General features: G+C 41.8%; 1 protein-coding gene across 3 annotated transcripts in view; it reads left to right on the top strand.

Annotated features, from left to right (window-relative positions):
- Positions 1-27,093, top strand: part of MAPRE2 (microtubule associated protein RP/EB family member 2) — a 158,918-nt gene that overhangs the window by 64,643 nt on the left and 67,182 nt on the right. The gene's annotated exons all lie outside the window — the stretch shown is intronic.

The raw sequence follows: 27,093 nt of genomic DNA, 5'->3' as shown, positions 1-27,093 counted from the left end.
CATATATTTTAAGAGGTGCTTAAAAAACAAATGTGGCGTGGGCCATCTGAGGTGATAGTGTTTAATTCATAGAACGAATGAGTCGGGCTCTGACTCTCCCTGGAGAAGCTACTCCCTATAGCTCTGTTTCATGCAGATGCTTGTAGGAAATGAGATTTATTAACTGGCCCTCTGCCCAGTGCATCCTTGTTTGCATACTCCAGTCTCTTAAGAATGAATGTATAAGTCCAGGGGACTATTTCCACATGGGTGTTTGAACATGCAATACAGTAGAATATGTTTCTGAATACTAAAAACAAAAACAAAAACAAAAAACAAAAACAAAACCCCAAACCAACTTGGCCCCAGGAAATGGACTGTAAAGAAAGGCAAAACTAAAACTTAAGCCTAAGACATCGGCTCTCCCACCCAGCTTGGCCAGTTTTGAAAAATGAACTCTTAAGAAAAACAAAAAGAAACACTGTGTGTGTATAAAAGACATTTGTGAAAGTCTGTCCCATTTAACAGAGGCTGTTGTAAGGTGGCTTACTGTGATGAGAGTGTAGATTTCAGATCCCTTGCTCCCCAGGTCAGCAGCTGCAGATGGGGGGAGTCTAGCTTCACTTGTATGTTGCCTACATACTAGTATCATCTAGGTTTGCTGCTGTCATACAAGTTTCTAAAAATGGTGATCTTGTCCTTAACATTTTTCTTTGTATTTGTAAAAATCAAAGGATTATCTGATGCTCATTAGGTGCCTTTTTTTTTTTAAAGATTTTATTTATTTATTTGACAGAGATCACAAGTAGGCAGAGAAGCAGGCAGAGAGAGAGGAGGAAGCAGGCTCCCCGCTGAGCAGAGAGCACGATGCGGGGCTCGATCCTAGAACCCTGGGATCATAACCTGAGCCGAAGGCAGAGGCTTTAACCCACTGAGCCACCCAGGCGCCCCTAGGTGCCTAATTTTTAACTTCTTCTCGGGGTCCTTTGTCAGAACTTCTGTTAAGGGGTCTTCTGGGCACATGTGCTGAGATGCTCACCCCTACTCAGCAGTGGTTGTCACTGGTTATATCTGTTTACAGTGGGTTATCTTAGCAGAATGGTGGCTTGAGATGGTTCTCTCAATTTAGGAGGTTGATTTCCATCAGCCTTATCTTTTCTGTACTGATAGGGGACTCCCTAGAGCTGCAGTGAGTTATCCCTTAGATTAACAGATGGGGAAATATAGAGGCTAATCTAAATATTCCATTTGGGGGGCGCCTGGGTGGCTCAGTGGGTTAGGCCGCTGCCTTCGGCTCAGGTCATGATCTCAGGGTCCTGGGATCGAGTCCCGCATCGGGCTCTCTGCTCAGCGGGGAGCCTGCTTCCTCCTCTCTCTGCCTGCCTGCCTCTCTGCCTGCTTGTGATCTCTCTCTGTCAAATAAATAAATAAAATCTTTTAAAATAAATAAATAAATAAATAAATATTCCATTTGGTTTAGAGAATTCGACCAATTTTCAAAAGCGTACTCTGAGGGAGCCTGGGTGGCTCAGTGGGTTAAGCCTCTGTCTTCAGCTCAGGTCATGATCCCAGGGTCTTGGGATAGAGCCCCACACCTGGCTCTTTGCTCAGCAGGGAGTGTGCTTCCTCCTCTCTCTCTGCCTCTCTCTCTGCCTACTTGTGATCTCTGTCTGTCAAATAAATAAATAAAATCTTAAAAAAAAAAAAAAAAGAAAAGCGGACTCTTGCCAAGGTCTGTGCTAGATGCCCCATAAGGCCCTTGAGTTCCGGGGAAGTCAGATGTATAAGCAACTTCTTTTGTAACAGATTTACCTTGTTGTATTTGGCTTGGCCTAGGAGTAAAAGTGGTTTGCATTTCCTTAGTCCACAGTGGCTCAAAGAAAAGAAGATACCCCCAAAGCCATTATGCTATAGGTAGCTAAACAATGCAGAAAACCAAAAATTTTGGTCTAAAGAGTATAGACTTTAGAATCAGAATTTTCACTGGCCTAGCAAGGTACATATTGAGCAGGAGTGGAAAATAAAGCAAGGGCATTGGGAGGCAGGCAGGGTAGTCAGAACTTGGAAATTGAAGGCCACTGAAAGTTTGTTAATTGAAAAATAGCAAAATAAAGTGCATGCTGGAATTTATCTCCTGTTTCAAAATGGGAGTTGAGAGGAAAATGAGGGTCCTCCAGTGCCCCACCCTAGAGGGCCAGAATTCCTGGAGAATGCTTGATTTGCCATGAGAGAATTCTCCAGCCCTACTCTGGAGATTTAGGCATATGTTCCCGGCTTGAGTCTTCTCTCCCTCAGCAGAAGCCATCAGCGCAGCTTCGCCCCATGACAGGAATTCGGTCAGCCAGTGGCTTCCGTATTTGCAGGAGCCCACTTCGTAGTCAGCTACAGAGCCTCAGGAGGTGGCTGGTGCCTAGAGCTTACGTCTTCCAGTCCTTCTAACTCAGAAGCCGGGGTATGATACTTCATTGTGAAGGATCCTTCTGAGTCACTTAATGCCATAAAATGTACAGACGTAACTGAGGAAGCTTCCCGGAGCACCCCGTGTGGTATGGTGCCAGTTTTTTATACAGCCAGAAGGTGATCCCCTCCATGGCAGGTTCTGGAGAAGTCTGAGAGTTGAATCTGGACTGAGTCGATTTGTTTACTTTGAAATTTTGTCCATTTCACTTCAGAGGAAAAATTGGCTTGTTCCTCTCCTATGAAAACTACCTTTTTTCATAATGAAATGTTAGAATATGTATATGTTAGAGTATATGAATATCTCATAATGAAATATATATTAAATGAATATAATGTATGAAATATATAAAATTACATAATAAAATGTTAGAAAAAATATATAGAGTTAGGAGAGTTTCATTCTTCCTGACTTTATTAGGCTGTGTTTCCACTCTCAGCCTCTGTGATGCTGAACTGGCTGCGTCCTACTTCTCTGGAATCTTACACACACTATCCGGCAGCTCTTCTGATAACACTCCTCACATACCCCTGTCAGCATCTTGTGAACCTTCTTTCTTTATTTTGTTTTTTAGATTTTCTTTTCTTTCTTTCCTTTTTTTTTTTAAAAGATTTTATTTATTTATTTATTTGAGAGAGTGATAGAGAGCACGAGAAGTGAGAAGGTCAGAGGGAGAAGCAGACTCCCTGTGGAGCTGGAAGCCTGATGTGGAATGTGATCCTGGGACTCCGGGATCACGACCTGAGCTGAAGGCAGTGGCTTAACCAACTGAGCCCCGCAGGCGCCCTAGATTTTGTTTATTTATCTGACGGAGAGAGAGCAGCAGCAGAGAGAGAGGGAGAAGCAGATTCCCCGCTGAGCAGGGAGCCCAATGCAGGACTCGATCCCAGAACCCTGGGATCATAACCTGAGCTGAAGGCACACGCTTAACTGACTGAGCTACCCGCGTGCCCTGAACCTTGTTTCTCAGTTCATTTGGAAATTCTGATTGTTTATCTCAGTATTTGTACTGTAGCCCTTAGAATTTATATTTTTGTTGTTGAGAGGATTCTTTCAAAATGGAAACCTATAATTCACATAGGCAAAAACTGAAATTACACACCTTTTTACCCTATAGCATAATCAAAGAAATTTCTCCTAAATGTGTTTTTGTTAAAAAGCGTCCCCGAAGGTGATTGTTTATTTTAGAGAAAATAAATAGTGGGGTAAAGGTTAAACAGAGTTTTATAGGCCACCAAGAAATAATTTCTTAGTAGGTTATGTTAAAAAAAAAAAAAAACAAAAGAAACTTGTACGTTTTCAGTGTCAGATCTCCCCTGGCTAATTAGAATTTTGCTCACTTGAACCAGGACAGACTTTCTTCCTCAGGCGTGATTTTTTTGTTTCTAAAAGAGCAGAAGGTGGTGGTAATGTTTACATAGGATAGTGAAGTTGATGGTTCCTATTAGTAATGCTGTCCTTTCTGTAGTTGATCCGGTAAAGAAAACACAGCTAGAGCTCAGTCTTTGTTATGTCCAGACCTGACTTGGTTCAGGATGGAAAGTATGTCAAAAGAATCAGATTTTAGCCATGACTTGGAGCAAAAGAGGAAAAGGGCAAGAGATTTGAGAGAGGGAAGTAGGAGTTAAAAATACGTAGTGTGCATTGATAGAAATCTATAAAATTGTGATGTGTTGTAGAGAATTGGTCCTGGAGTTTATGGCCAGTGTCGTCGTTGCATAAGCCTGAAGTTCTCTTCCAGTGCTCTTCCTCAGATTTCTGCCATCTTTTTTTTGTCTTTTTAAAAGTACTGTTTGTTTTTGTTTTGCTTCGCTTTAGAGACATTAATTTTTTATTTAGTGTCCGCCTATCCCGGAAAAGCCCTGAGAGGTAACTTGTCAAAATTGCCAGAGGCACGAACGTGACAGGGAAGTTCTCTCAGGGTCACAGTTTTACTTTGCTTATAAATACTGGTATCCCTTTATTTAAAAGCCCCCATTCCCTTCATTCCTTGCAGGGTTTGTATTTGGTGGTCAACAGATCAGGAGAAAGGGAAGCTACCAGAATGGGCTCCACCCACCCCCCCACATCTATTTCCTTTTTGTCGTTTTGAAATAACAAAACTTGTTTTCAAGTTGTTGCTTATGTAGCTTTTTAAATTCCCACTTCTGGATTTTACACAATAATGGAGATTTAAGCCCAAATTCCCACAGTCCTTTAAGATTTCTATCCTTTCAGCAACCTTACTGAGTTCCTTCTCTATGCGGTGCCCCATTGCTGGGCCCCCAGAGGGCAGAGATAAATAATGCCCAGCCCCTCCCGGAAAAGCCTCTGGGGTACTTGGCAGGAGGCATCTGAAAGGGGGGGAGACCCACACCTGACCCTGATAAAGTAGCTTTGTTCATTGATCATTGATCATTTGATCATTGTCCTAATACCCAGCAGGGATGCAGTGATTAGTCCTATAATTTTCAGAAGCTTTCAGAAGTGGAGCATGTACAAGAAAACTGAACGTGTGTGTCCTCTGAATATAAGTTTTCACGCAGCCACAAGGCACAGGTTGCAGCATTGCTGAGTGGCCTGCATGGTCAAGTTCCTTCACCCTGACAGGAAGGCCCTTGAGAAGAGTAAAAGGCTTATCTGTTGTGATCCCCAGATTTTTATGATCTTTGGATTGACCATCACTAGTTAAAAATAGTACAGTATGCTATTATGCAAAACGGAAAATGAGAATATATATTCCCATTTACTTGATGTGCACGGAGAAACTAAGGATATAAACTAGTAATGGTGGGAACTAGACAGATAAGTCCGTGTATACCTTTTTGTTTTGTTTTGTTTAAACTGACATTATGTAAGTGGATTGCCTAGTCAGTGGTGGTTCATTTAACACTTCAGTAGCACGAATTTTAAAAATCAGATGAGTCTGAAGTTTAACCATGAGGTTTCCATGCTCAAGTATGTTGGAAAGCATTTCCACGTGTCCACGGACTGACTGAAGTCAGAGAGATGATTCTAAAGCTCGGCCTAGGGGCGCCTGGGTGGCTCAGTGGGTTAAGCCTCTGCCTTCAGCTCAGGTCATGATCTCAGGATCGTGGGATCGAGCCCCACATCAGGCTCTCTGCTAAGCGGGGAGCCTGCTTCACCCTCTATCTGCCTGCCTCTCTGCCTGCTTGTGATTTCTCTCTCTCAGTCAAATAAATTAATAAAATATATCTTTAAAGCTCGGCCTAGTGCGGGTACTACTCTCAGATTGAAACAACATCATGGGCACAAGTAAAATGTGCCCCGCCAGCAGCTGCCCCAAGAAGCGCACACACAGCAACCCTCACTCCGGATTTTGTTTCATTTTCTCCCGGGTGCACTGGAACCGCTGCCTGTGTTGATCTGTGATGTGTCCAGCCTGCTCAGTATGCTCCCTGAATATTGCACTAAGTGCAAAATAATCCTCTGAGATTTCTTTCTTGATGCCCTCTTTGAAATTTTTGTTTCCTTCTCCTTGTTGGAGCACCGGCCCTGCACATCAAGTGTGGGGCAGACCCTAAAGCTGCAGGTTACATGTCCGGGCCGTCACTCTGCCATGGTCCTCCGGCGGTCCCGGCTCTTCGTCCAGCCTCCCCCCCTTCTGGAAGTTATTGAGCAGTATCTGGCCTTAACGTGACCCCTGCGATAGTGCCACGCGGGCAGGAAACAGCCATCTGCATCCACAGCCCCCCCTGCCCTGGGCCCTCACCCACCAGTCTGGGTGAGGGCTCCGGGAATCCCCATGGAGACTGACCAATTAAGAATAAACAAAAGGGGAGCTTTGAATGCATTATCCCAGCTATAGGGACCTGCTCACCATCAATAACCATGAAATAGAAAGCTTGTGGGGCGTGTGGGCTCAATGTCTTACTATCAAAGGAGGATACGGGAGAGGGGGTATTGAGCCTGTGTGGTGGGGAGGGGTGCAAACCAGGCGCAGGGGGAGGGCTTCCCAGGTGGCTGTGCTAACCTCCTTCCCGTCCCTCCTTGCTCCCTCTTGTCTCTCCTTGCTCCCTGTTCCAGGCTACTCTGTCACCCTTTGTCTGTAATCCTCTATGACCCTTGTGGCCTCAGCCCCCGGCACAATACTGGCATGCAGCGGATGTTAGTTAAAAGTCCAAATGGAATGTGGAAAGAACTTCAGACAGATGATACTATAGCCTTCCCCCTTTATCAACCTGGTGATTTAGCTTACGTACAGTCAGCTGCATCCTTTTAGAGTGTATGATGCAGCGAGGTTTGGCCGTGTATATGCTCTTGAAGCCTTCACTCCCAGAAGACGCCGGTTCTCTTTGTCCATTGCCCCAGGCAACCACTGCTTCACTTCGTCTCACATGGTGGTGGTAATCGCGTGCATGGTCACCATACAGTAGGTCACACTGGACATAAATGGAACCATCCAGACTGTGCTCTTCAGGGTCTGACTTCTTTTACTCAGCATCATTTAGAGATTCATCCGGACTGGGATGATCAGCAGTTTGTCCCTCTTTGCTGCGAAGTAGTCAGCCATTATCTGGCTACCTGTGTTTTGTATATCATTCACCAGTTGATGAACATTTGGGTGGTTTCCAGTTCTTAGCAATTAGGAATAAAACTTTCGTGAATTTTCACATTCTAGTCTTTGTGGGAATATATGTTTTCATTTCTCTGGGGTAGATACCTGGAAGGGGACTGGTGGCGTCCTAGTCCTAGAGTCCTACTTGAGCAACTACAAATGGCCAGAGTGGTTGTGCCTTTTCACGTTCCTGCCCGCGGTGTGTGAAAGTGGCTTCACATTCCTGGCAACACTTGGTATTGTCAGTGTTCTAGATTTGGGCCATCCTCCTTACAGATGTATAGAATAGAAGTAGCACACTGAGATTTTAATTCATGTTTTCCTGGTGATGAAGGATGTTAAGTATCTTGGGTGCTTATTGGCCTTTTGTGTATCTTGAGTGAAGTGTCTGTAGGCAGTTGCCTATTTCTTAAAATTACATGTTTTATCCTATTGTTATTAAGAGGATTGTAAAAAATTCTGTACACTGTAATATAGTCTTAGATTTTAAGGGTTATGGGTCTTGTGTTCTTCTTAACCTCCTTATAAACTCTCCAAGAAAAAGACTATTTGAGAGACCTGGTCCTTGTCTACAGTGCCTTTCAAGCAGTTAGTTTCAGCTCCCCGTGAGTGCATACTTGGTGATTCTATTAAAACAGATTGTTAAAAAGTAAAGTAACAGTATCATTCTTCTAGTTTAGGGGGTAAGAACAACCACTATACATACTTTAAAAGTTGCATATGAACGAGTTAACAAGTTAATAAGAGAGCTTGGTTTCCTTTGGCATTTTGATAGCTAGGGGACGCTTTTTTAATTCTGTGGAGAAGAACCCAATAATTACGTGGATACTTTTTTCTTTATATTGCATGTCCCCTTAATGCTGGATCAAATTTTCCACTCCTATGTTTGAGGAAAATGTATGTTGAAATGTTTTCTTCTTCAAAGGTTAGCAAGGGACAATTTTCAAACTTAAAGATTTTTGCCCAGAGTAGTGTGTGTGTGTGTGTGTGTGTGTTTGAGAGAGAGAGGGAATTTGGGAGGCAGACATCCCCCAATTCTTCCTCAATGCATTCTCATTCCAATTTGGCAGCTTTGTGTTGCCAGTCTGACTCCTAACTTCTGGAAACTCCTAAGGAATAAGTGCCTTAAGTAGAACTGAGAAACTGGGAAGCTAATTCCTGATTTCAGGTTTACCTGAAAGGGTCAGCTGAGGGCCTTGTGATTTTTGAGAGAGTGGGGATGCTTAACTTCCAGAATCGTGGCTGCTGAAAGCCAAACTTCTTAACCATGTGTGTTTCAAATCCAAAGATAATCCAAAATATAAGGTCGTTGATGATTTCAGAAATGCCCTAGGTCTACTAGTAGATTTTGTGAGTTTAACTTATTTCATCTGTCATTTATTCATCTCATTGCAAAACCTTTGGGCCAATTTCCAGTGGAGTCGAGGCTTCCATGATGGCAGTAACGTCTTGCAATCTAGGTTACAGATGATTATTTTCTGTGTGCTGGTTGGGACTGAGTGGGTCACATCCACTCAGATATCACTTGAGAATTGAGTGTGTTCTTTTCACTTTAATTGAGGTTGTTCCATGAAAGGAAGCCAAATACCATCAGACAGTACATCCTGTGATTCCCTTAGTTTACGATGACCAGGGCCAAGGACAGGACTTTTTTTTTTTTTTTTAATATAAGATGATTTCTTGTTTCCTTTTCTGTTAAAGTGGGAGAACCAATGATGTTCATCTGGCTGTGAGAAGTCTAACAAACAACTGAACCTCTGCCAAAAATTACTTGAAGAGTTCTAGAACGTGAAAAGGTGTCCATGTCTTTTTATGTGAGCCAACAATGACTTGGTCATTATTAGCATTTAAGTGACCACCAGTTCTGTTGTCCTAAAATAATAATTAACTGAAAAAGAGGAAATGGCCACATTAGAATTCTTGCAATTAAACATGCTACTGTAAGATTTGTGGTATCGGGTACATTGTGGTCACCTCCCTATACAATGAGACGTAGTACAACTATTACCCAGGAAGAAATAGCAAAATGTTCACAGGGGCGCCTGGGTGGCTCAGTCGGTTAAACGTCTGCCTTCTGCTCAGGTCATGATCCCGGGGTCCTGGGATCCAGCCCCACGTTGGGCTCTCTGCTCAGCAAGGAGTCTGCTTCTCCCCTCCCTCTGTGCTCGCTCTCTCTCACATAAATAAACAAAATCTTAAAAAGAAAGAAAGAAAGATGTTCACAATATGTTAAGAGAGACAAGCTGACCAGTACCAAAGTATATATGTATTGTATTGGTTTTCCAGGGCTGCTAAAAACACTATTGCCACAAACTAGGCAGCTTGAGATTTATTCTCTCAAAGTTATGAAGTCTAGAAGTCTGAAATGGTGTTGGAAAGGCTATGCTCCCTCTCGAGGCTCTGAAGGGGAATCATTCTTTGCCTCTTCCTGTCCAGTGGCCTGTGTGTTCCCTGTAGCTACCTCACTCCAGTCTCTGTCTCTGTTACTACATGACCTCCTTCCCTTTGTGCCTGTGTGTCTGTTTCCACATGTTCTTCTTAGAAGGATGCTAGCCATTGGATTTAGGGCCCTAATCCTGTATAACTTCCAAATAATTACATCTGCAAAGACTGTTCCCCAATAAGGTCATATACTAAGATTTCAAGTGGACATGAATTCTTGGGGGGGGTGTCACTATTCAACGTATTGTGTGTGTGTGTACATATACACCATTTTTATAAGTCTGTAGAAAATTCATACACCTACTCCATACTCCTTTATAAAAGAGGTCTTTAATTTTATTTCTTTGTACTTTTTCTATAGTGAAAAACATTTAATATAAAAGTATTTTTTGAAATAGCACTTTGACATCTACCTTTAAAAAGTTTTTTTTTAACTAAGCTACTTTGAGCTTGTTTTCTTTACCTCATCAAACTAAGAGACAATCTCAAAATAATCTTGTAGCATATGTACACACATAAATATGTATGTGAGTCAGTATTATATGGTATTGGGTTTTTTATGCTTAGTATACTCTAACAATAGCTAACATTGAAATAATGTAATGATTTGAGTAAACCAGTCTAATACTTGGTGTCTGATTTAAGTCTGAGGAGGCAAGGAAAAAAAAGTTATACTCAATTGTTGAATTCAAATCTAATTTCTTAAATGTTTTAAAGTCTCTAAATCAAATTAATCCTAGAAACGAAATCTAGGAACTAGGCATGGGGACAGGACGGAGAGGGACTTGACCAAATTTCATTTGTTCATGTTGGCTCAAATACCAGGTACCTCCTGGCACACACATCTACTCTAGACTTTTTTGTCTAGTAGTAACTCTAGTTATTTAGCCAAATGGTTCAGAAGGGCTTCTCCTAAGTAATTTCCTTTCCCTTAGTTAGGGCTGAATGCTCATTCATCACGTTATTTTTCTGTCTGTGAGCATCTCAAGTTTAACAAAACATTCTAAACTCAGTAGAGCTCATGATCCCCCACATGTGTTAGATGACAAAAGTATATTAAATTTTGTCATTTGTTCCTATAAGTCCTCTCATACCATAGAACTGCAGAATCAGAACGGGAGGCTTCAATTCAAGAAACTTCCTCGCTTCCACTCTTTACCAAACCCAAGGATTTTACCATGTATCTGATCCTGTTATTTCTGTACCCGATTCAGTTTGGACATTGTGCAGTTTTTTTATTCAGTCTTGACTCAAATGCTCACTATCTGTACTTCCCTTGGAGAATCATAGTGTCAACACACTGATGTGAGAAATGTTTTGACTTTTGACCTGTTAAAAAGCAGTAGACAGGGAAGTGGAGGGGTATTGCGAGGTGTGTATGTAAACTGATTTTTGCTGGGTACCTAATGATTAAAAAAAAAAGTCCGTTGGTTTCTTCATTACAGTAAATAAATGGTAGATGAATTCATTAATTTAAAAGCAAAACAAGGGGGATGCCTGGGTGTCTCAGTTGGTTAAGTAGCTGCCTTCGGCTCAGGTCATGATCCCAGCGTCCTGGGATCGAGTCCCACATCAGGCTCCTTGCTCCGCAGGGAGCGTGCTTCTCCCTCTGCCTCTGCCTGCCTCTCTGCCTGTGCTCTCTCTCTCTCTGACAAATAAATAAATAAAATCTTTAAAAAAAAAAAAAAGGCAAAACAAGGGACCCCTGGGTGGCTCAGTCAGTTAAGTGGCTGCCTTTGGCTCAGGTCATGATCTTGGGGACCTGGGCTCGAGCCCCATGTGGGGCTCCCTGCTCAGTAGGGAGTCTGTTTCTCCCTCTGCCCTTCCCTCCCTACCTCCACCCCTCCCCCGCTCATGTTTGCGTGCATGTGCTCTCTCTCCAGTAAATAAATCTTAAAAAAAATAATAAAGCAAAGCACAATAACATGTACCTCTTCTCCTCCAGTAAACAAGGAAGATAGGGTTGGTGTCTAGTTGCTGAAAGGGTAATTAGGGAGGAGGAGAGAAGGAGGCGCTGTGACTCTGCGATGGCACTGCAGGAAGATGGGGGAAATTCTGACCAAAATGAATCCTTTCACCTGGGAAAGGAAGTTTTGGGGACGATGGCCTGGAGAACTGATGACAAAATAGTGTGCCTCGTTTTGATAGCATTCCCCTATTGTAACACCAGTTTGGCTGAACATTACTAATTTAAAAAATGACTGAAATTTACATGTCCTGTTCTAATATGCAACCGTCTTCTATGTAATTCACAGGTTGTTCTCTAGGGTGGGGAGTAGGTTTGATGTAGAAGCTCACTAGTACCTCGTCGTTATTTATGTAGTATTTATGGACTTGAATGTCATGCTGTTCCCCCAGTTGGCCATGTTGGTTCTGTGTCAGTCTACTATGAAAAGAATTAAAAGGAAATAGCATGAACAGGGCTGGAAGGCTGGAAGGATGTGGATGTACATTACCCATTTTGGAGTCAGAGTCACCAAAATCTATTTTAACACTGGCCTGCACATTGCTCTTCCTTTTAGGCTTAATTTTATTGGTATTTCACTTTCCATTTCATGAGCTTAAAAATGAATTTTAGGGGCCCTTAGGGGGCTCAGTTGGTTAAGTGTCTACCTTCAGCTCAGGTCATGATCTCAGTATTCTGGGATTGAGCCCCATATCAGGCTCCCTGCTCAGTGGGGAGCCTGTTTCTCCCTCTCCGGAGCTCACCTGTCACTCTCCCCTGCTTGTGCTCCCTTGCTCTCTCTTCCTCTCTGTTAGATAAACAAACACCTGGGTGGCTCAGTTGGTTGAGCAGCTGCCTTCGGCTCGGGTCATGATCCTGGCGTCCTGGGATTGAGTCCCGCATCGGGCTCCTTGGTCGGTGGGGAGCCTGCTTCTCTCTCTGCCTCTGCCTGCCTCTCTGTCTGCCTGTGCTCACTCTCTCTCCCTGTCTCTCTCTGACAAATAAATAAAATCTTTAAAAAATAAATAAATAAATTTAAAAAATGATATTTACTATAATATAGACCTTTGGATAGGCACTAACCTCAAAGAATGAGATTGCAAGAGATTATTTTTTAAAAAAGATTTCTCTAGACATATAGTCAAGATTCCCATTTTATTTCTTTTATTAGAGTTAAAAGAATTACAAGCAGTAATGTATGTATGTGGTCTCTGTGTATTTTGACTAATATGAAAGCCTATTGAGAAACCGGAGTCCAAAATAAGTAGTAACTAGAAATGTAGAATATGGTGATTCCTAAAATATTAGTATGGCCTGTATGTTATAGCTGGCAGGTTTTTGAGCCAAAATTCATTCCCAGCAATAAACTAAGTAGTCACCCGAATCTCTACATTTCAGACTCTTCTTCAGGAAAACTCATTGGGTTGAAGTGAAAATGTACAATGAAGCCTTGGTAGAACTATAGAGAGGAAAAAGGGTTTTATTGAAGAGCACAATTGTGTCCCATTTCGAGTTCTTTTTTGTTCCCACTTACTCTACTGACATAGTAGAGTAGAAAGGGGCTTTGTTGAGAGAATCAAGAATCCTAGAATCAGCCGTAGCTCCAAATCCCAGTTCTTCCACTCAGTTGTGCCTGGGCGCAGGTCAGTCACTAGACCTGAGTCTGTGTCTTTTCCCACATAACTGCACAAAAGCAGTAGCTATCGCATAGAGGAAATGAGAAAATGTGTGTTACCTACTTCCATAAAGCAAAGGATGTTCAAGGAGGTGAGGCGCATGTGTCCAAGTTTACGAATCCGGCTGAGAGTTGCTCCGATTCCTAGATCGGTGCTCTCATGAAGCTGCAGTATAGTTCCTGAGCTTTTCATGTCTGTGTGGGGAGACCTAAAAAATGGCACATTTCTCTACGTGATTCTTGTTTAGACCTAAAAGAGGTCTTGAATCTATTCAGCCCTAATGTGTTCCCTCCAAACTATGACATACTGGGCGAGAGGCCTACACAGGCTACTGGTTACATGGTATGATTTCAGGCACCTCGTGAATTTCCCCTCCCCATGACACTCTCCCCCGCATACATCCGTTGGGCATTTTTTATTGTGCACCCACTTCATGCCAGGGACTGCGTTAGACAAAGGAGAGGCAGCAGGTAACAATATATATTCCATAAAGTTTCTGCCTTCATAGAGCTTACATCCTGGGGGCAGCAGGTGGTGTCAGACAACAAAGAAGTGAGATAAGAACGGACTGTGTTAGGAGCACAGTGAGGGAGAAGAGTGTGATGTGATAATAACGGAGGCGGCCACTTCAGAGGGTGGACAGGGAGGGCTTGCCAGGGAGTTAGCATTCGGACTGAACCTGAAGCATGAGGTACAGCCAGTAGTGCCAAGTGCTGGGAGAAACCTCCTCACCTGCGGCCTTGCTGGAGTAACCTTGAAGCTATCATCCCTTATTTGTTTTCTTGCTATGACAAGGTTTTGAGAAGGCAGACAGCTAAACATGCTAAGTACCTGGTGAGGAATCCACACTACCGAGAGCAACAGTCGCTCAGAATGGGGATGGGGTGCGGAGGTGGGCGCTTCTAGAAAAAACTCACCTACTGCACAGCTTGGCCTAGTGTTGCCATGTTCATTCGGCCATCGCATCCTCTCCTGCTTTATCTTATGCACCTAATTTATGCATGATGGATTAATTACCGAGCATGATTGCCCACCATGGTGGGTATAACACCTATGCCCTGAAAGGTTGACCTGGGGTCCTGCTGGGGGGTGCAGAGGCTTGGAGCCTGACTGGAAATGACTTGGATCATGGGAGAGAGCTAAGGTCAGGGTGAGAGGGAACAGAGCCAAGTAGGACTGGGAAAATAAACAGAAGGCATATGGTCAAGAACGAGTCGATGTACTGGGAGCCTGGGGGGCGGGGGGAGGGCACTGACAAAAGTTGGTGCCCTGAGGAGACCAGCCAAGCCTTGTGGCATGGGAATGAGCTCTGGGTCATGGAAATTATTTTCAGAGCATGGATTGAGCCACCCACTGTTTGAAACAGATGGACGTTTAAGCAAATATCATCAGCTATAATCAGCTGCATTTCTGACCATAAGAAGAAATGTATGCCTCTGTGTGTGTGTGTGTGTTTATGGCCTTAGCCTTTACTCTTCCATTATATGCATCTGAGTTTCATATCAGTGAACACTACAAATGCCACCAAGAACTGTTTTAGAATTAAAAAATTTCTTCATTCTTGGGATAAAAGCCAAGTTTCCAAGTCATTTCAGGGCCATCACTATTGACTCATTAATTCCGAGTTTGAAAAAATCAAAACCTATGTATGTTGTTTTGGAAGTTGCATTTGTTTTTTCTCCTTACCGTATTGTGGGCAGGCCAGCTAAGGAAGCACCTCCTGGATAGTACCCGACAGGACTGACACAGAATGACGAGGATGTTAAAATAGAGGTAGATCTTCAAGGCTAGCTCTAGAACCTCCTTTTGCAGGTGGTTGGAGAAATCTGTGTTTTCATCTTCTTGTTTTTAAAAATAGTACTTGGAATACATGGTGGTATGGCCAGAGCAAATTTAATCTTTTTTAAAAAATAGATTTTATTTATTTATTTGACAGATAGAACACACAAGCAGGGGGAGCAGCGGAGGAAGAGAGAGAAGCAGACTCTCTGAGCAGGGAGTCCGATGCGGGGCTCAATCCCAGGACCCCGGGATCATGACCTGAGCCAAAGGCAGATGCTTAACTGAGTGAGCCACCAAGGCACCCCAAATTTAATCTGTTTTTAAAAGTAGCAGTTAATGGTAAAAGAGATGAGCACCTTGGACAAATATTTTCAGTTGATTCCCTCTGAGAGAGAAATCTCTCTCTCCTTAGCTGGAATTAGGACTTTGGATTGTCACACTAAATGAAACTTCGGATGCATGTTAAAAGCATTATCATTAAGCAGTGACTGATATACCGAAGAGTACATTAATAATTGCAGTTGGTTCACAACATCTATTTTGACAAAATAGACATGTTTTGTCATTGTGGCCATATCCTGCTGTCTCTGCTGTCCCTTTCTGAGGTCAGTCCTGCTTTCAGCTCTGCTACCCAAGGAGGCCCTTCCGCTGGCCGGTGGCGTTCTCCAGGGAGGGTCCGTGGCTGGAGGAGTGAGTCTTTCGTTGTCTAATCCCATAGCAGAGTCACAGAACCCCGTAAAAATAAAACAGATGCATGTCTGCGCACAGCAGCTTAAGTGTGTTCTTATTACCTGAAGACAATAAGTGACCTCTTAAATTCTCATCCCGGCCCTACAATCCATGCATACATCAATTATTCCACAAGTTAAACAGAAGCCTTAATACCCAATTTTAAATGAAACTCAATATGGTTTCTGTGATGTCTCTCCAGGGAGATTTCATCCCGTCACAGTTTGTCTTTCAGAGATACCCACTTTAACTCCGGCTTCACTGGGTCCTGATCCCCCTCCTCAAACTAATACTGCCCCCTCCCATTTCAGGTCACAAGTAAAGAGAAAGTGATGAATTGAGAATTATCTGGAGATAGTCTTTCCTTGGTGAAATGTTTAAATCCCACCCCTCACGGTATTGAATCTAGAGAATGAATTATGCACAGCTGAAAAGCAGGGAAGTTTCTGGTTCAGGGGACACATTGACTTGTCACTCCCTGCTGATGCCCAGTTCATTATGAGGAACCACCACAGGAGACTTCACATCCGCCTTTTGTTAGGGAGGGAGCCAGGAAGGAGGCACTCAGGCAGAATCTAGTCGTGTTGTTGCAAGGCTTTTCAAAGGAAAACTCCCTCGTTTAAGTGACTGTCTGCTGTGGGACCGAATCTCTTCTGTGCCCCTCAGATGGAGTGGATAACCTAGTTTCCAACGCAGAAGTCATCTTGGAGAACAACTTTCGGGGTTTCTTCCTTTGGCTTAGTATTTGATCTGCTGCTGCTTCAAAATATTGATCGGTTATTTTAGAAAGATGCCACCTGTAAGAGAAGGAAATATTCAGTGTTATACCTATGTTATACCTAAATCTCTTTTAAAAATCTTAAGAGTTGTGTTGATTAGAAGTATTTGCAAAATGTCCATTTCTGTTAAAATGGCAAAAAATTATTTCTAGGGAAAAAGCTATGTTTGCAAGTCTGTTTGAAATAGTGCCCCCCCCCAACTGCTACCTCATCTGGTAGGTAGCATAGGTAGGTAGGTAGGCAGGCCAACCTTGACAATCCTAAAAAACTTAAGGCAAGCAACACCATGTGAGACAGGAACTAAAAGTGAGGCCTTGACCTGGACCAAGTGTAAATCCAATGACTGGTAAAGGAAAGGTGTTCTTCTGGCTCACGGGTGTTTTTTCCTACCTTGGCATGTATGGACACGTGGTACAAACAACTTCTGAGATATTTTGAAAGGAATGCTAACACCTGGTCAGCAGGATATAACTTCCTGTGAAACACTGTTATCTTGAAATATTACTGAAGAAACCACCCGGGCCATGGATTATTATAAGGGCTTCAGAAATCCTTCATGTGCCTCGACTCAAGTCTGTTTCTCAGGTGAAAGAGAAATTGCATTATTCTTTGGACGACTTTTCTATGCGGCTCTTTGTTTTCCTCTGTGAGAAATTGGGTGAAGTGTGGACTGCATATATTTATCTTAAGACTGGGAGAGGGATATTCTCCCGTGATGGGGGAACATGTGGAGAAGAGGGACCTGTTAATGAGAGCGAAGACAGAGAGCCACAAATACGGGTATAGCTGTCAGATGTCGGGGTAAAATGTGTGAATGGAATGCATTGGCACAGGGCAGGTCGAATTTTCAGAACGTTTTGTGTCGAATGTTACGTTTCCAGTTGCATCCAGGCTCCTTTAGGGAGTGTAATAAAGAAGGTAACTTACGTCAGGAAGGTATTTTAACAGTTCAGCTTCAGAATGGGTTTGGGGTAAATTTAAGCCGAATGGGGCCTTCCTACAGAGCCGCAGACAGTAGTCAACCACTTCGGGCTGTTCTTCCGCAGATGGTCGTGTCTAAACTTGGGAAGCCTGGCAAACTGAAACGTTAGTTGTAAGGGGAAGAAATCAAAATGAAAATAAGTTCCACATGCCTCATTCCCAAAATTAATTTCTCAGACTCTTCTTCTTATAGCCACACACCCAAAACAGGACCGGAGCCAGGATCCTGCGACACCTGGCCTGTCGTGATCCTCACTGAAAGAAACCGTTTCTTTCAAAAGGAGTGATCAGTCAAAGTGTGAAGGGAGGAAATGAGAAGTAGCTGCCTCCCCAGACCCCATGTATGGCTGTGATTTATTTGTAAGGGTTAGGGTGGGGCACAGAAACAAAATGAGTTCCGTAAGAAAGAATTTCAGTTGAGGGCCACACATGATGCTTACTAGCTAGGATAGCTTATATATTTGTCAAATTTTGGAGAGACACTCCAAAAGAGTGTCTCTCCAAATTCACAAACTTGGCCAAATTTGTTCTTGGACATCAAAATTGCAGAATATTTTGTAATTGGTTTAGAGGCCCATGCCTTGGAAGGTGATGAATTCATCCTTCGGTTTCCGTGGTTTGGGGCTTGCCAAGTCTTTATCCGGGCTTTGCTCAGTAGGCAAACTCCAGTCTGTCGCATAAAAATTCCTTTTGTTTTGGTAAGCAGAAGTGCGCTTTCTAATTTATATGGCTAACTGCTGCAGAGCTTAAACTGGCTGAACCTCTCCCCTTCCCACCACCACATGTTGATTATGGAGACAAAATCGACACATGGGCCCCCAGCCTGAGGCTGTCTTTTTTCTGTAGTCACTATCCACAGGAAAGTCAGAGTCGTGACTTTGCCTGCTGGAGGTATGAAGGGATTTTTGTTTTTCTGTTCTTTCTCCTATTTGCAAAATATCTATATAGCCGGCTTTTCAGAAAGACATGCAAACACTCATATAACAGTGTGTAAATGTATTGGTGTTACTGGTTTATTTTTAAGTGGTAACAGTGAATGCAAATTCATTTGAAAGTAAAATTTAAGAGGCACCCGAGTGGCTCAGTGGGTTAAGCGTCCGACTCCTGATTTCAGCTCAGGTCAAGATCTGTGGGTCCTACGCTCAGTGGGGAGTCTTCTTGAGGATTCTCTCCCTCTTCTTCTGCCCCTACCCCTGCTCAGCTTGCAAAAAAATAAAATAAAATAAAATAAATACTGTGTCAAAATCCAGTGGCCCAGAGACCTCATGATAGGGAATTGTCCTTTATCTTCTTTCAGTGTTGCCGTACTTATCAGGTCTTAAACACCTACGATCTGGTTAAAAATCTGACAGAAAGCTGCAAATTAGAGGGCAATGCTTTGACTTCCTTTTTTTGCAAGGGTGGCACCAAGAGAAGTGTCTATGGCCCAGAAATGGGACTGCAGGTTATATCAGAATAAACTGTTGTTTCCATGGAAAAGACATGCTGCAGATCCAGTGTGAACTTTGCACCGTGTGTTCCCTGTGTTTTTATTCTGTAGAACTTGCTGTTACTTACCTGTCTCAGCCATTCATTCTTCTTGGCTGAGTTTTTGGAAATTAATAAACTTAAAAGTTAGTATTTTGAGGCGTGCCTGGCTGGTTCAGTGGGTGGAACGTGTGACTCTTGATCTCAGGGCTGTGGGTTCGAAAACTATGTTGGGTGTAGAGATTATTTAAAAATAAACTCTTAAAAAACTAGTATTTTAAATTTTCTTAATGGAAGCATAATTGACATGCAATATTCTACTGGCTTCATGTGTACAACATGGTGCTTTGACATGCACTGTGAACTGATCATAATAAATCTAGTTCCTCTGTCACCATACAGAGTTAATACAACACTATTGACTATATTCCCCATGCTGTGCATTACATCGCCCAGACTTATTTTATAACTGGAAATTTGTATCCCCTGATCCCCCTTCATTCACTTCACAGACACCCTCCCCCTTGCCCCTCTAGCAATTGCCACTGTATTTTCTCTATCTAGGAATCTGGGTTTTGTTTTTTTTAGATTCCACTTATAAGTGAAATCATGTGCTACTTGTCTTTCTCTGTCTAGCTTTACTTAGTGCAAAACTCTCATAGTCCATCTATGTTATCCCATGTCATAAATAACAAGATTTCCTTCTTACGGCTGAGTAGCTCTGGTGTGTGTGTGTGTGTGTGTGTGTGTGTGTGTGTCACATCATCTTTATCCATTCATTGTTCATGCATGCTTTAGTTGCTTTGTATCTTGGCTATTATAAATAATGCTGCACTGAGCATAGGGATGCATATATCTTTTCAAATTAGTGTTTTTGTATTCTTTGGATAAATACCCAGAAGTGGAATTGCTGGATTATATGGTAGTTCTATTTTTAATTTTTTTTTTCTATTTTTAATTTTTTGAGGAACTCAATATTCTTATCCACGTTGGCTGCACCAATTTACATTCCCACCAAAAGTGCGTGAGGATCCCTTTTCTCGACATCCTCACCAGCACTGTTGTTTCTCGTCTTTTTGATGCTGGCCATTCCAACAGGTGTTCAGTGATACCTCACTGTGGTTTTAATTTAAATTTCTCTGATTCATGATGTTGGGCACCTTTTCATGGGCCTGTTTGTCTTCTGTATGTCTTGGGGAAAAATGTATTCAGATCCTCTGTTCTTTTTTTAATTGGATTACTTTATGACTGATTTGTATGAGCTCTTGATGTATTTTGGATGTCAACCTATTGGTTATATGATTCGCAAATGTCTTCTCCCAGTTCTCATTTTGTTGATGGTTTGCTTTGTTGCACAGAGGCTTTTTAATTTAATGTAGCTACACTTAGTTATCTTTGCTTTTGTGACCCTTGCCTTTGGTGTCCGATCTGAAAAAACATTCAGACCAGTGTTGAGGAGTTTATCACCTGTGTTCTCTTCTAGGAGTTTCATGCTTTCACATCTTAAATTCAAGTCTGTTATCCGTTTTAAAGTAATTTTTGTATATGGATAAGTTAGTGGTCTAGTTTCATTCTTTTGCAAGTTGCTCTCCAGCTCTCCCATCACTATATATGGATGAGATGGTCTTTTCCCCATTGTATATTCTTGCCTCCGTTGTCTTAATTGATCATACATACATGTGTGGGTTTATTTCTGGGCTCTCTATTCTGTTCCATTGATTTATGTGTCTGGGTTTTTTTGCTAATACCATACTATTGTGATTACTTTAGCTTTGTAATATAGTTTGAAATCAGGGGGCATGAGACCTCTGGCATTATTCTTTTTTGTCAAGATTGCTTTGGCTATTTGGGGTCTTCTGTGGATCCATACAAATTTTTATATGCTAGTTCTATTAAAAAAAAAAAAAGCCATTGGAATTGCACTGAATTTGTAGATTGCTTTGGGTAGTGTGGACATCTTAACAATATTCTTCCAGTCCATAATCACAGAATATCTCTCCATTTATTTGTGTGTCTTTCAGTTTCTTAGATTGATGTCTTATATGAATTCTTTTAATTTCTCCCCTGCTTTCTCATAAGATTCTTTCACGGATCAAAATGGAAGCATGAAATCACTTTAAAATAAAAGAAAAAGTCCTTGTGTTATCCAAACATTTCTGAATAAGCGGAGGCTGGTACTTTTCTATTGTAAGCTATATTGGCACCAAGAAATTATAATGAAATTTTAGGATTTTAGAATGTTTCCACAGAAAAGCAAAGATTGTTAAAATATTCTTTTACCAGCCCTGAGTTTAATTTTTGAAAAAGATCAGTTTTCTTCTGGGAACCATTTAGTCACTTGAATGCTTTAAGCTTGAATAGATTGGAGTTGCCCTGGTACAAAAAGTGGGAGTTGAAGGATTGTGGAAGATAAAAGCATGGATGGCAGATCAGGAATAGAATTCTTTTTTTTTTTTTTAATAATTTTTATTAACATATAATGTATTATTTGCCCTAGGGGTACAGGTGTGTGGTTTATCAGGCTTACACATTTCACAGCACTCACCATAGCACATACTTTCCGCAATGTCCATAACCCAGCTACCTAGGATTAGAATTCTTCTTTTGCTTTGGCTCAACCTGACTTCCTAGAGGTTAGGAAGAGCACCAGCCCTTCCCAGAGAAGGGCCCAAGACCCAGTGCTCTCTGTCTAAAATCAGAAGGCGTTGTGCATTTGGATGGGAAACTAATAAAGAAAGCAAGGGACAGTCACAAAGTGGAAGACTTGCAAGTACCTTGGTGAAATTTAGAGGAAGATTGATAAGAATATTCTAATCAGCATGAGTTATAATTAGAAATTAACTATACTGGTTCCGTTGCTATTAGTGCAAAGTAGGTATAGAAATCTATTTAATGTGTTGTTTTATTTTAGAAAACGTAAGAAAATAGGGGCACCTGCTGGCTCAGTCAGTAGAGCATGATCTTGGGTTCATGAGTTCAAACCCCACATCGGGTGTAGAGCTTACTTAAAAAAAGAAAGAAAGAAAGAAACTTAAAATATTCCTAACCTTCATTCACTCACCCTCCTCTTGGTCTGCCCTCCATTCTGGTTTTCCCACAGGTCCCCTAAAGCAGGTTACTCTTATTGCTGGGGTTTCTGGGGACTGCAGCTGCGTTGGGTAGAGAAGGGTTGTAGTAGAGGTTAGAGGGGTGAGTCTCGTAACTAATTAACTGGAATTTTTCTAAAGCAAAAATCAGGTGCTATTTCATTGTTTCCTGGTCTTCCTAATGAGCTCCATCAAGGCACATAGTGCTTTACCTGCCTTTGTGAGCTGAATGTCTGTTTGGATATGGAAAGATTGTTGACCTTAGGGGATGTTATCAGTAAAGACCAGAGGAGAGTGTGGTTCATTTGCGGAACCTCCAGCAAAGGAATGACTAGCTTCTCTGTCCTCATGGATTTCTTGAAAGCCATTGTAACCTGTGCCTTGGTTGCACACTTTTTCTATTAGGAAACCACAGAACATCTCTACTCACTTGTGATGGGATTATCTTTCTAAATCACAGACCTGATTGGATCTCTTCTGCTCTGTGGTTAGTTGTCTTTAAATCATCTGGACAAAAAATTTCATTACAATTTGGCTGAACGTCATGTAGCACATCTCTGGGCCTTGCGCCTTATCCTGCAATGATGCTTGGTAGAGCAGAGCTTTCCAGAATTGCCTGAGGAAGAAACCATCAGAAGATTACTTCAACTGCCAAAAGTTAGACCAGCAAGTGAAAATTACTTCAAGCATTTCAAAATGTTCTAAGTCTTGAATTATCTTTATCAAGATTTTATATCATTTCCATAGTCACACAAAGTTTGATTAGGTATCAAAAACAAATGTTTTGTTTAATAAATGATGGCTGAAGAAAACAGTGCATGTTATTAACCAGATATTCAAAAAGCTCTAATAGTGTTGTAGAAAAGAGGCGAGGATGGTGCCATTATCTGAAATGCCAGTACTAGGAGGGTTTTGTTTTTGTTTTTGTTTTTAGGTCTTCAGGGGAGAAGAACTTAGAGATAAGGGTGCTCTTAGGGATAGATGGATATTTATTTTATATTTATAAAAAAACTTCGGGTACCTGGGTGGTTCAGTCAAGCATAGGATTTCAGCTCAGGTCATGATCTCAGGATCTTGGGATCCCTGCCAAACGAGGTGTCTGCTTCTCCTTCTGCCCCTCCCCTCCTCAACTCGGTCTCTCTCTCTCAGACAAATAAAATCTTTTTTTAAAAAATCTTCATTTAGCACGGGAGGTAGAAATTAGATTTTTATTGCTATAGACATAATAAACACTCCAAAACCTAACTCTCTTACAAATATGTAGATTTTTGTGTAAAACAAGATTTTTCTGTCCTAGATAGCCATGCTTAAAAATATTTATTTCTAAATACTATTTGTGACTAAAGAAGTAAGGAACCTTTGGAGAAATAACCGTTTTTATGTCTAAGGCAGGAAATGTTCAGGTTGGGCCTGGAACATTTTGTCATACCAGAAAGCAAGGAAATGATCAAAGACTACTGGGACCTTGTCAGAAGAACTCAAAAAACAGCTTGAATAAGTTCTTGCAAGCTCACACCAGTAAAGATTTAAACTGTGGTTGGTTGAGACGTGGATTGAAACATACTTGCTATGAGTTCATAATTCTGCTTCAAAAATAAAAACCTCATTAGTCATGTTTGGAGAATAGTAGAGAACTACCTCATTATTTTGAAAAATGGTAAAGAAAGCAAATCAGGCATCTATCCTGTCTTTGTTACATGACGAGTACCTCACAGGGGAAATTTCTCTTTGTAAACTAGTCTTGGCTCAAAAATGAATGATAGACTATGATTCTGAGGTCTAAAGAATAGGTGGCTCTGAACGAATAGCGTTAATAACTAACAATATCCCAAAGGAAGTCAGACATGATGTGTCTCCTGATGGAAGTTCTAACACTGCAAGGTAATCCTGTCTCCAAACCCTCAATTAGAACTTGAATCCTATCTGGCCTGTGGATCAAATGATCCATTTGTAGGAACCCAGGGGATAGAGGAATATGTCAGACCACACCCATGGGATGCAGTGAGCAAAATCCAGATTGTAGTTACTGTCCAAGAAACAACCCAGTTTCTCCAACAATAAAAATAAAAAAAGAAAAGAAAAAATATAGATTGCAAAGAAAATATTAGAAATGAAGAAGAAATCTACAGATAGAAAATATTTAAAGTACACATCAAAGAAGCACAATGTATGAATCTTATTTGTCTAGATTCAAACAAACTGAAAAAAATTAACATTATAATGCCTGAATTATTTTTATTTTCAGATGTGATAATGCTATTTGAGTTTTTTAATGTCCTTATCGTTCAGACACACGTGCTGAAATACCTGTAGGCAAAATGATGAGATGCTTGGCGCTTATTTCAAAATAAACTGGCTTCGGGGGCAGAGGGTAGAATCTGGGACAGAGTATGGACTAGTATAAATGGAACAGGATTGGCCAATGTTGACAACTGTTGAAGCCAATAAACATAACTGGTTTTCTTTACGTATCAAAAACTTTCAAAATAAGTTTTATATATATAAAATTGGGGGGTGCCTGGGTGGCTCAGTCAGTTAAGTGTCTGCCTTCAGCTCAGGTCTTGATCCCAGAATCCTGGGATTAGGCCCCCCATCGATCTCTCTGCTCAGCAGGGCCTGTTTCTCTCTCTCCCCCTCTGCCTGCTGCTCCCTCTCCCTCTGCTGCTCCCCCTGCTTGTGTGTGTGCTCTCTCTCTGTCAAATAAATAAAAACCTTAAAAAATTTTTTTAAAATAAAAGTTGAAACATTTTACATAAAAATATGTAAGTAGGGGCACACAAGTGTCTCAGTCTGTTGAGCGTTTGACTCTTGATTTTGGCTCAGATCATGATCTCCTCTTCGTGGGAGAAGAGAAGCTCAAGGAGATGTCGCACTGAGCACAGAGCCAGACGTGGGGCTCCTTGAGCTTCTCTCCCTTTCCCTCTGCCCCCTCTCCCCTGCATATTCTCTCTTTCTTATGTATTTATAAATAAATACATACTTTTTAAAAAGATTCAAGTATTTTATGTTGCACAGAACTAGTAAAATTACAAAGTTTCAAACAGGTTTAAATGTTTAAAAAAAAATTTTTTTTTACTAGTGTGTACCTGTTAGAATGGCCAAAATGCAAAACACAGACAAAACCAAATGCTGGTGAGGATATGGAGCACCAGAAACTCATTCATTGCTGGTGGGACTGCAGAATGGGTACAGCCACTTTGGACAGACACCAAAGACAGTTTAATAACTTCTTACAAAATTCAACATACTCTTATCATACAAACCACCAATAGTGCTCTTTGGTATTTACCCAAATGAATCAAAAACTCACATCCACACAAAAACCTGCACATGGATGTTTGTAGCCACTTATTCATAATTGCCAAAACTTGGAAGCAACCAAGATGCCCTTCATTAGCTGAGCGGTGCATTCAGACAGTGGAATAGTCAGTGCTAAAAAGATAAGCCATGAAACGATTTGGGGGAAGCTTCACTGCACAGTACTCAATGAAAGAAGCCAACCTGAAAAGGCTCTATGCTGTAGGATTTCCCGCATGGCGTTCTGGGGAAGGCAGAACCATTGAAGAGTACAAAGATCCGTGGTTGCGAGGGCTTTCTGGGAGGAGGGTATGAAGCAGTGGAGAGGATTTTTAGAGCAATGAAACTACTCCGTATGACACTACAGTGGTGGCTTCCTGCCATCGTGTATTTGTGACAACCTGCAGAACGTGTGACACCAAGAGGGAACCCCACTGTAAACCATGGACTTGAGGTGGCGGAGCATCAGTGTGGGTTCATTGATTACAACAAATGTACCAGCTGGTAGGGATGTGTATAGGGCAGAGCATGGAAGGGGGGAAAAGGGGAGGGGTCTATGGGAAAACTCTGCTTCCATTCAATTTTGCTGTGAACAGCTCTAAAAAATAAAGTTTATTAATATAAAAAAAGGAAACCAGTTACACAGAGCTTCAGATAAAATATTTAAGCAAAACTTTTTCTGTGTATATCACTCTGGTGAAAAGTTGGTGAAAGGTGTCATGAAATGCTCCGAAGGAATATATTAATTCAAGGGAAGGCTCATGCAATTAGTATGTGTCTTTCAGATTATTCAGATGTTTTTATATATTTTTTTATAAAAGCTTTGTCCAGAGCTTTTAGAAGTAGAGAATACCAGGTTAAGGATTTCTTTTTTTCAAGGGAACGTAAATGAAGCCCATTTCTAAAGTGGATTTTCTCCAAAGCTGATTAAAGAAAAGTGCGAAGCTTACCTAGCTTATCACTGCCCTGCTTACCTTACATGGAAGGGGGTGGGGGAGCACACGTCTCTTGCAGCATTTTATTGAGAGCCTATTCTATGTCTGGAACTGAACTAGACACCAGGGATATCTACAAGAATAAAATGGACAAAATCCCTTTCCCCATGGAGCTTCTCTCCTAGGTCTGTGAAGAGGGAAAGAAAGAGATAAGGCCTCCTTGATGAAGGAGATGAGGGTATGCCCCTTAAAACTGGGTCAGGGTCCAAAGTGAAACAACAGCAGTACAAAGGCCTTGAAGAGGAGGTGAGCTGGAGGAGTTCCAGAAACAGCCAGGGGGCTGTTCTGATGGCGTGCAGTGAGGGAGAGGGTAGTAAGGAAAGGTGTCAGAATATATCAGGCTGACTAAAGCTTGGCAAGAACTTTGGATTGTAGTGGGGGATGAGCCACCCTTAGAGAGTTTTAAACTACGGAGAGAGAGCATCTGATTTTTGTCTTTGCCTTCTGTGTTGAGAATACATGGTGGGGGGCAAGGGTGCACGTTGCGCGACCCAGGAAAAGACTAATATTGCAGAGCACCAGGTGGGCACTGACCAAAGTTGGAAACTACTTTAGAGCCAGTAGAATTTGCTGGATCATATGTGGCGGTGAGGGAGACAGAGGAGGCAAGAGTGGGCATGGTGTTTTTAGCCTGAGCAGCTGGATACAACAGAGCTCCCGTTCCCATCTCCAAGCAGTGTGCAAGGGGGAGCTGTTGGCAAGTGGTGGAAGTACGATGAAGTTATGTAGAAAGATGAAACGTGACCCCAGTGCACACGTGACAACTTTTTAATACCACACATAGATTTAAGGATGACAGTGAGACCGAGTTACATGAGAAAATAGGTATCTTAGAACCTAAAAACCTTGGGAGGACAGCAGAGGGAGGTGAAGTGGTCCTGCATGAACATTATGTGGCATTTCATCGTATCTAAGCAAA

Source organism: Neovison vison, chromosome 3 (assembly GCF_020171115.1).
Source record: "Neovison vison isolate M4711 chromosome 3, ASM_NN_V1, whole genome shotgun sequence".
NCBI lineage: Eukaryota > Metazoa > Chordata > Mammalia > Carnivora > Mustelidae > Neogale > Neogale vison.
This window is presented reverse-complemented; position numbering and strand designations above follow the sequence as displayed.